Here is a 10,000-nt window from a genome sequence, read left to right on the forward strand (position 1 = left end):
GAAAATCGTGTTCCCGAAAATCTCCGGGCACCCCGCCAACCCCCCCTGCCAGAAATGACAAGTGTCAAATCAGCGGGTCAAACGGCCACCTCTATCCGACCAGGAGCACCCAAATCCCCGCAAATGGCACTTTTTTTTTTCTTCATCGGGACTTCCGACGAGGTTAATGATTTCCCAAACTGCAACTCATTAACTATGTCCTGAGACACTTGCCAGAAATGACACATGTCAATTTGGCGGTAGCAAATCACTTTCCCAGGCCGGGAAGCAACACCCGAGGCCCGCAAAAGGCGGCCGAATATTTTCTCATCGGACTTCCGCGTTTTGGTTAATCATGTCTCGAAATCGTTAAATGCACATGTCAATTCGGCGGGAGCAATTCACTTTCCCAAGCCGGAAAGCATCACCGGAGGCCCGCTTGAAGGGCCCTAATATTTTCTCATCGGACTTCCGCGTTTTGGTTAATCATGTCTCGAAATCGTTAAATGCACATGTCAATTCGGCGGGAGCAACTCACTTTCCCAGGCCGGGAAGCAACACCCGAGGCCCGCAAAAGGCGGCCGAATATTTTCTCATCGGACTTCCATATTTTGGGGGTTGGATTCTCTCCCGCATTCCAGCCCCCTGGCCACGGGTCGCTCATTCACTTTCAGCCCGGGCCTTGCCAATTTGGTTAATCAGTTAGCCATGCACCAGACTCGGCCTCGCCTTTTTCATTTATGGTTAATGATGTGCCCAGGCTGGGACTTAGTCTCTCCAGCAGCCAAAACTTTTCACTGGTTAATGAGGTGCCCAGCCCGGCACTTAGTCTCTCTCTCCCAGCAAGCTTACTTGGTCGGCCGACATTTGGATCCATTTTCGGGGCTTAATCGGGTCGAATACGGTCCCTTACGCAAGGGGAGCCGAAGCCCCGGCCTCTGCCAGGCGTCAGGCTGCCGTTTTTTAAGCCCGACCAAAAACCCGAAAATTGGTTAAAAATGGAAATAAATTTCCACCCAAAAAGGGTTAAAAGTCGGTTGGACGGCAGCCCTGGTCGGTCTCTGCAGACCTGGAGGCCCTAGACAGTAATCTGGAAAACAGACAAAGTCTCGAGAAACCACCTCCTACCATTCTCCAGGTACCCCGCCAATCCCCCCTGCCAGAAATGACAAGTGTCAAATCAGCGGGACGGATTTGACTTTTGTGACCGACCGCTGGAACTTTTTTCGGCTACAGGCAGTCAAATTTTTCTCCTTCCGGACTTCCAGTACAACTTTGAACGGCCATATCTCCGCACTCCCGCGTCGGAGCCAAGCCGTTTTTACACCGTTAGACGCGGCTTCCCGTGCCCGTTCGAATGCCGCCCTGCTCGGCGGAAAAGGAGAATTTTTTTATTTTTCGGCCGATTTCGGGAAAAAAAATTCCCGCTCTGAACTCGGATTTTTCGGCTTTAATCGTTTCGTATACGGTCCCTTACGCAAGGGAGCCGAAGCCCCGGCCTCTGCCGGGCGTCAGGCTGCCGTTTTTAAGCCCGACCAAAAACCCGAAAATTGGTTAAAAATGGAAATAAATTTCCACCCAAAAAGGGTTAAAAGTCGGTTGGACGGCAGCCCGGGTCGGTCTCTGCAGACCTGGAGGCCCTAGACAGTAATCTGGAAAACAGATAAAGTCTCGAAAAACCACCTCCTACCATTCTCCAGGTACCCCGCCAATCCCCCCTGCCAGAAATGACAAGTGTCAAATCAGCGGGACGGATTTGACTTTTGTGACCGACCGCTGGAACTTTTTTCGGCTACAGGCAGTCAAATTTTTCTCCTTCCGGACTTCCAGTACAACTTTGAACGGCCATATCTCCGCACTCCCGCGTCGGAGCCAAGCCGTTTTTACACCGTTAGACGCGGCTTCCCGTGCCCGTTCGAATGCCACCCTGCTCGGCGGAAAAGGAGACATTTTTTTTTTCCGGCCGTTTTCGGGAAAAAATTTTCCCGCTCTGAACTCCGATTTTACGCCTTTAATCGATTCGGAGACGGTCGCTTACGCAAGGGAGGCGAAGCCCGGGCCTCTGCCGGGCGTCAGCCTGCCGTATGTAAGCCCGTCCGAAGCATGAGTTCCCACTTTTGGTTATCCAGTTGTCAATTTTAAAATTTCAGTTACTCAGTTGCCTGCTTGGTTAATCATTTGTCGCTCTGACATTTGGTTAACCAGTTGTCGATGTTCGAAATTCAGTTAATGAGTTGCCTCTTTGAAATTTCAGTTAATGAGTTGGCCCTTTGGTTACTCATTTGTCCCTGTGTCTTTTGGTTAACCAGTTGTCGATGTTCGAAATTCAGTTAATGAGTTGCCTCCTTGGTTACTCATTTGTCGCTCTGGCTTTTGGTTAACCAGTTGTCGATGTTCAAAATTACAGTTAATGAGTTGCCTCTTTGAAATTTCAGTTAATGAGTTGGCCCTTTGGTTACTCATTTGTCCCTGTGTCTTTTGGTTAACCAGTTGTCGATGTTCGAAATTCAGTTAATGAGTTGCCTCCTTGGTTAATCATTTGTCGCTCTGACTCTTGGTTAACCAGTTGTCGATGTTCAAAATTTCAGTTAATGAGCTGCTCTTATGTTCTATGATTTCCTACCTTGACAACTCATTAACCAGTGTTTCAAACAATGCACCAGGCCATTTGACGACCCCAACTCGGTTCCACAAGCGGGAAAGCAGCACCCCAAGGCCCGGTAAGGGGGCCGAATACATTCCCATCGTGAATTCCGTCCCAAATGTGAATGACAAGTTTTCAGTTAATCAGTTGCCTGCTTGGTTACTCATTTGTCGCTCTGACATTTGGTTAACCAGTTGTCGATGTTCAAATTTCAGTTAATGAGTAGCCTCTTTGAAATTTCAGTTAATGAGTTGGCCCTTTGGTTACTCATTTGTCCCTGTGTCTTTTGGTTACCCAGTTGTCGATGTTCGAAATTCAGTTAATGAGTTGCCTCCTTGGTTAATCATTTGTCGCTCTGACTCTTGGTTAACCAGTTGTCGATGTTCGAAATTCAGTTAATGAGTTGCCTCCTTGGTTAATCATTTGTCGCTCTGGCTTTTGGTTTACCAGTTGTCGATGTTCAAAATTTCAGTTAATGAGTTGCCTCTTTGAAATTTCAGTTAATGAGTTGGCCCTTTGGTTACTCATTTGTCCCTGTGTCTTTTGGTTAACCAGTTGTCGATGTTCGAAATTCAGTTAGTGAGTTGCCTCCTTGGTTAATCATTTGTCGCTCTGGCTTTTGGTTAACCAGTTGTCGATGTTCAAAATTTCAGTTAATGAGTTGCCTCTTTGAAATTTCAGTTAATGAGTTGGGCCCTTTGGTTACTCATTTGTCCCTGTGTCTTTTGGTTAACCAGTTGTCGATGTTCGAAATTCAGTTAATGAGTTGCCTCCTTGGTTAATCATTTGTCGCTCTGGCTTTTGGTTAACCAGTTGTCGATGTTCAAAATTTCAGTTAATGAGCTGCTCTTATGTTCTATGATTTCCGACCTTGACAACTCATTAACCAGTGTTTCAAACAATGCACCAGGCCATTTGACGACCCCAACTCGGTTCCACAAGCGGGAAAGCAGCACCCCAAGGCCCGGTAAGGGGGCCGAATACATTCCCATCGTGAATTCCGTCCCAAATGTGAATGACAAGTTTTCAGTTAATCAGTTGCCTGCTTGGTTACTCATTTGTCGCTCTGACATTTGGTTAACCAGTTGTCGATGTTCAAAATTTCAGTTAATGAGTTGCCTCTTTGAAATTTCAGTTAATGAGTTGGCCCTTTGGTTACTCATTTGTCCCTGTGTCTTTTGGTTACCCAGTTGTCGATGTTCGAAATTCAGTTAATGAGTTGCCTCCTTGGTTAATCATTTGTCGCCCTGACTCTTGGTTAACCAGTTGTCGATGTTCGAAATTCAGTTAATGAGTTGCCTCCTTGGTTAATCATTTGTCGCTCTGACATTTGGTTAACCAGTTGTCGATGTTCGAAATTCAGTTAATGAGTTGCCTCCTTGGTTAATCATTTGTCGCTCTGGCTTTTGGTTAACCAGTTGTCGATGTTCAAAATTTCAGTTATTGAGTTGCCTCTTTGAAATTTCAGTTAATGAGTTGGCCCTTTGGTGACTCATTTGTCCCTGTGTCTTTTGGTTAACCAGTTGTCGATGTTCGAAATTCAGTTAATGAGTTGCCTCCTTGGTTAATCATTTGTCGCTCTGGCTTTTGGTTAACCAGTTGTCGATGTTCAAAATTTCAGTTAATGAGCTGCTCTTATGTTCTATGATTTCCGACCTTGACAACTCATTAACCAGTGTTTCAAACAATGCACCAGGCCATTTGACGACCCCAACTCGGTTCCACAAGCGGGAAAGCAGCACCCCAAGGCCCGGTAAGGGGGCCGAATACATTCCCATCGTGAATTCCGTCCCAAATGTGAAAGACAAGTTTTCAGTTAATCAGTTGCCTGCTTGGTTACTCATTTGTCGCTCTGACATTTGGTTAACCAGTTGTCGATGTTCAAATTTCAGTTAATGAGTAGCCTCTTTGAAATTTCAGTTAATGAGTTGGCCCTTTGGTTACTCATTTGTCCCTGTGTCTTTTGGTTACCCAGTTGTCGATGTTCGAAATTCAGTTTATGAGTTGCCTCCTTGGTTACTCATTTGTCGCTCTGGCTTTTGGTTAACCAGTTGTCGATGTTCAAAATTTCAGTTAATGAGTTGCCTCTTTGAAATTTCAGTTAATGAGTTGGCCCTTTGGTGACTCATTTGTCCCTGTGTCTTTTGGTTAACCAGTTGTCGATGTTCGAAATTCAGTTAATGAGTTGCCTCCTTGGTTAATCATTTGTCGCTCTGGCTTTTGGTTAACCAGTTGTCGATGTTCAAAATTTCAGTTAATGAGCTGCTCTTATGTTCTATGATTTCCGACCTTGACAACTCATTAACCAGTGTTTCAAACAATGCACCAGGCCATTTGACGACCCCAACTCGGTTCCACAAGCGGGAAAGCAGCACCCCAAGGCCCGGTAAGGGGGCCGAATACATTCCCATCGTGAATTCCGTCCCAAATGTGAAAGACAAGTTTTCAGTTAATCAGTTGCCTGCTTGGTTACTCATTTGTCGCTCTGACATTTGGTTAACCAGTTGTCGATGTTCAAATTTCAGTTAATGAGTAGCCTCTTTGAAATTTCAGTTAATGAGTTGGCCCTTTGGTTACTCATTTGTCCCTGTGTCTTTTGGTTACCCAGTTGTCGATGTTCGAAATTCAGTTTATGAGTTGCCTCCTTGGTTAATCATTTGTCGCTCTGGCTTTTGGTTAACCAGTTGTCGATGTTCAAAATTTCAGTTAATGAGTTGCCTCTTTGAAATTTCAGTTAATGAGTTGGCCCTTTGGTTACTCATTTGTCCCTGTGTCTTTTGGTTAACCAGTTGTCGATGTTCGAAATTCAGTTAATGAGTTGCCTCCTTGGTTAATCATTTGTCGCTCTGGCTTTTGGTTAACCAGTTGTCGATGTTCAAAATTTCAGTTAATGAGCTGCTCTTATGTTCTATGATTTCCTACCTTGACAACTCAGTAACCAGTGTTTCAAACAATGCACCAGGCCATTTGACGACCCCAACTCGGTTCCACAAGCGGGAAAGCAGCACCCCAAGGCCCGGTAAGGGGGCCGAATACATTCCCATCGTGAATTCCGTCCCAAATGTGAAAGACAAGTTTTCAGTTAATCAGTTGCCTGCTTGGTTACTCATTTGTCGCTCTGACATTTGGTTAACCAGTTGTCGATGTTCAAATTTCAGTTAATGAGTAGCCTCTTTGAAATTTCAGTTAATGAGTTGGCCCTTTGGTTACTCATTTGTCCCTGTGTCTTTTGGTTACCCAGTTGTCGATGTTCGAAATTCAGTTTATGAGTTGCCTCCTTGGTTAATCATTTGTCGCTCTGGCTTTTGGTTAACCAGTTGTCGATGTTCAAAATTTCAGTTAATGAGTTGCCTCTTTGAAATTTCAGTTAATGAGTTGGCCCTTTGGTTACTCATTTGTCCCTGTGTCTTTTGGTTATCCAGTTGTCGATGTTCGAAATTCAGTTAATGAGTTGCCTCCTTGGTTAATCATTTGTCGCTCTGGCTTTTGGTTAACCAGTTGTCGATGTTCAAAATTTCAGTTAATGAGTTGCCTCTTTGAAATTTCAGTTAATGAGTTGGCCCTTTGGTTACTCATTTGTCCCTGTGTCTTTTGGTTAACCAGTTGTCGATGTTCGAAATTCAGTTAATGAGTTGCCTCCTTGGTTAATCATTTGTCGCTCTGACATTTGGTTAACCAGTTGTCGATGTTCGAAATTCAGTTAATGAGTTGCCTCCTTGGTTAATCATTTGTCGCTCTGGCTTTTGGTTAACCAGTTGTCGATGTTCAAAATTTCAGTTAATGAGTTGCCTCTTTGAAATTTCAGTTAATGAGTTGGCCCTTTGGTTACTCATTTGTCCCTGTGTCTTTTGGTGGTTAACCAGTTGTCGATGTTCGAAATTCAGTTACTGAGTTGCCTCCTTGGTTAATCATTTGTCGCTCTGGCTTTTGGTTAACCAGTTGTCGATGTTCAAAATTTCAGTTAATGAGCTGCTCTTATGTTCTATGATTTCCGACCTTGACAACTCATTAACCAGTGTTTCAAACAATGCACCAGGCATTTGACGACCCCAACTCGGTTCCACAAGCGGAAAGCAGCACCCCAAGGCCCGGTAAGGGGCCGAATACATTCCCATCGTGAATTCCGTCCCAAATGTGAATGACAAGTTTTCAGTTAATCAGTTGCCTCCTTGGTTAATCATTTGTCGCTCTGACATTTGGTTATCCAGTTGTCGATGTTCAAAATTTCAGTTAATGAGTTGCCTCTTTGAAATTTCAGTTAATGAGTTGGCCCTTTGGTTACTCATTTGTCCCTGTGTCTTTTGGTTACCCAGTTGTCGATGTTCGAAATTCAGTTAATGAGTTGCCTCCTTGGTTAATCATTTGTCGCCCTGACTCTTGGTTAACCAGTTGTCGATGTTCGAAATTCAGTTATTGAGTTGCCTCCTTGGTTAATCATTTGTCGCTCTGACATTTGGTTAACCAGTTGTCGATGTTCGAAATTCAGTTAATGAGTTGCCTCCTTGGTTAATCATTTGTCGCTCTGGCTTTTGGTTAACCAGTTGTCGATGTTCAAAATTTCAGTTAATGAGTTGCCTCTTTGAAATTTCAGTTAATGAGTTGGCCCTTTGGTTAATCATTTGTCGCTCTGGCTTTTGGTTAACCAGTTGTCGATGTTCAAAATTTCAGTTAATGAGCTGCTCTTATGTTCTATGATTTCCGACCTTGACAACTCATTAACCAGTGTTTCAAACAATGCACCAGGCCATTTGACGACCCCAACTCGGTTCCACAAGCGGGAAAGCAGCACCCCCAAGCCCCGGTAAGGCGGCCGAATACATTCCCATCGTGAATTCCGTCCCAAATGTGAATGACAAGTTTTCAGTTAATCATTTGCCACCTTGGTTCATCATTTGCCACTCTGACTTTTGGTTTCCCAGTTGTCAGTTTTCACATTTCAGTTACTGAGTTGACTTTGTCTTTCTCACTCTGTGTATCTCTATCTTCTCTCTGTCTCTCTCAGTGTATGCGAGTGTCTGTGTGTGTTCCACTGCCGCCCGGCCAACCGGGTCCAAAGGCCCGCCACGTTACACACGAAAAACCCCGGTCTCGCTTCGGAGCGACGGGCACCCGGCTTCTCGGTGTCGGACCGACTCCGTTCAGATACCGCTGGATGCCCCTTGCCCCTGGCTTGCTCTGGCAGCCGGCGCGTGCAGGCCGCCCCCTGCCCCGCCGTCTCAGTGGTCGGAAAGCGGTCTCCAGCCAACGGCTGTACCTCGGCCGCGGAAAGAGGCAGCTACACAAGCGAGGCACTGCTCTGTGCGGCCCCGCCACCCCGTTCAGCTGCCGTTGTCCCCGACCGGATCGGACTTTCCTTCCCGAAGTTATCCCCGATAAGCTGCCGCTGACCGACGGCCCGTCAGCCGCTGCGGGACGGCGACACTTTCCCGAACTCGCCCGGGGCCACTTCGGCAATATAGTGTGCGCCGGAGCCGGGGCTTTCCAACGAGCCATCCCCGAACGAAATCGGACACGGGAGTCGGGAGCGACAGGCGTTCGACTGGTGCCGGGCAACCGGGTCCAAACGCCCGCCTTGTTAAACACACGTACACCCCAGGCTCGATTCGGAGCGACGGGCACCCGGCTTCCCGGTGTCGGACCGACTCCGTTCAGATACCGTTGGATGCCCCTTGCCCCTGGCTTGCTCTGGCAGCCGGCGCGTGCAGGCCGCCCCCCGCCCCGCCGTCTCAGTGGTCGGAAAGTGGTCTCCAGCCAACGGCTGTACCTCGGCCGGGGAAAGGGGGCAGCTACACAAGCCAGGCACTGGTCTGTGCGGGCCCGCCACCCCGTTCGGCTGCCGTTGATCCGGACCGGATCGGACTTTCCCTCCCGAAGTTATGCCCGATAAGCTGCCGCTCACCGGCGGCCCGTCAGCCGCTGCGGGATGGCGACACTTTGCCGAACTTGCCGGGGTCCAGGCCGATAATATAGTGTGCGCCAGCGCCGGGGCTTTCCAACGAGCCCTCCCTGACCGAAATCGGACACGGGAGTCCAGAGCGATAGGCGTTCGACTGCCGGCCGGCCAAACACAGGCAATCCCCCGCCGTTGCGGACCCGCTCCAGGACAACCGGGTCCAAACGCCCGCCTCGTTACACGCACGAAAACACCGGGCTCGATTCGGAGCGACGGGCACCCGGCTTCCCGGTGTCGGACCGACTCCGTTCCGGTACCCTTGGATGCCCCTTGCCCCTGGCTTGCTAGGACAGCCGGCGCGTCAAGGTGGGCCCCCGCGGCTCCGGCTCAGCAGTCGGAAAGCGGTCTCCAGCCAACGGCTGTACCTCGGCCGGGGAAAGGGGCAGCTACACAAGCCCGCTACTGGTCTGTGCGGCCCCGCCACCCCGTTCAGTGGAAGTTGACCCCGACCGGATCGGACTTTCCTTCCCGAAGTTATCCCCGATAAGCTGCCGCTGACCGACGGGGCGGCAGCCGGTACGGGACTGCGACACTTTCCCGAACTTGCCGGGGTCCAGGCCGATAATATAGTGTGCGCCAGCGCCGGGGCTTTCCAATGAGCCCTCCCTGACCGAAATCGGACACGGGAGTCCGGAGCCAAAGGCGTTCGACTGCCGGCCGGCCAAACTCAGGCAACCTCCCGCCGTTGCGGACCCGCTCCCGGACAACCGGGTCCAAACGCCCGCCCTGTTACACGCACGAAAACACCGGGCTCGATTCGGAGCGACGGGCACCCGGCTTCCCGGTGTCGGACCGACTCCGTTCCGGTACCACTGGATGCCCCTTGCCCCTGGCTTGCTAGGACAGCCGGCGCGTCAAGGTGGGCCCCCGCGGCTCCGGCTCAGCAGTCGGAAAGCGGTCTCCAGCCAACGGCTGTACCTCGGCCGGGCCAAGCGGCAGCTGCACAAGCCCGCTACTGGTCTGTGCGGCCCCCCCACCCCGTTCAGTAGCAGTTCACCCCAACCGGATCGGACTTTCCGTCCCGAAGTTATCCCCGATAAGCTGCCGCTGACCGACGGGGCGGCAGCCGCTACGGGACTGCGACACTTTCCCGAACTTGCCGGGGTCCAGGCCGATAATATAGTGTGCGCCAGCGCCGGGGCTTTCCAACGAGCCCTCCCTGACCGAAATCGGACACGGGAGTCCGGAGCCAAAGGCGTTCGACTGCCGGCCGGCCAAACACAGGCAACCTCCCGCCGTTGCGGACCCGCTCCCGGACAACCGGGTCCAAACGCCCGCCCTGTTACACGCACGAAAACACCGGGCTCGATTCGGAGCGACGGGCACCCGGCTTCCCGGTGTCGGACCGACTCCGTTCCGGTACCACTGGATGCCCCTTGCCCCTGGCTTGCTAGTACAGCCGGCGCGTCAAGGTGGGCCCCCGC

Source organism: Somniosus microcephalus, unplaced genomic scaffold (genome assembly GCF_052327205.1).
Source record: "Somniosus microcephalus isolate GS21.2 unplaced genomic scaffold, FLI_Smic_1.0 scaffold1446, whole genome shotgun sequence".
Taxonomy (NCBI): domain Eukaryota; kingdom Metazoa; phylum Chordata; class Chondrichthyes; order Squaliformes; family Somniosidae; genus Somniosus; species Somniosus microcephalus.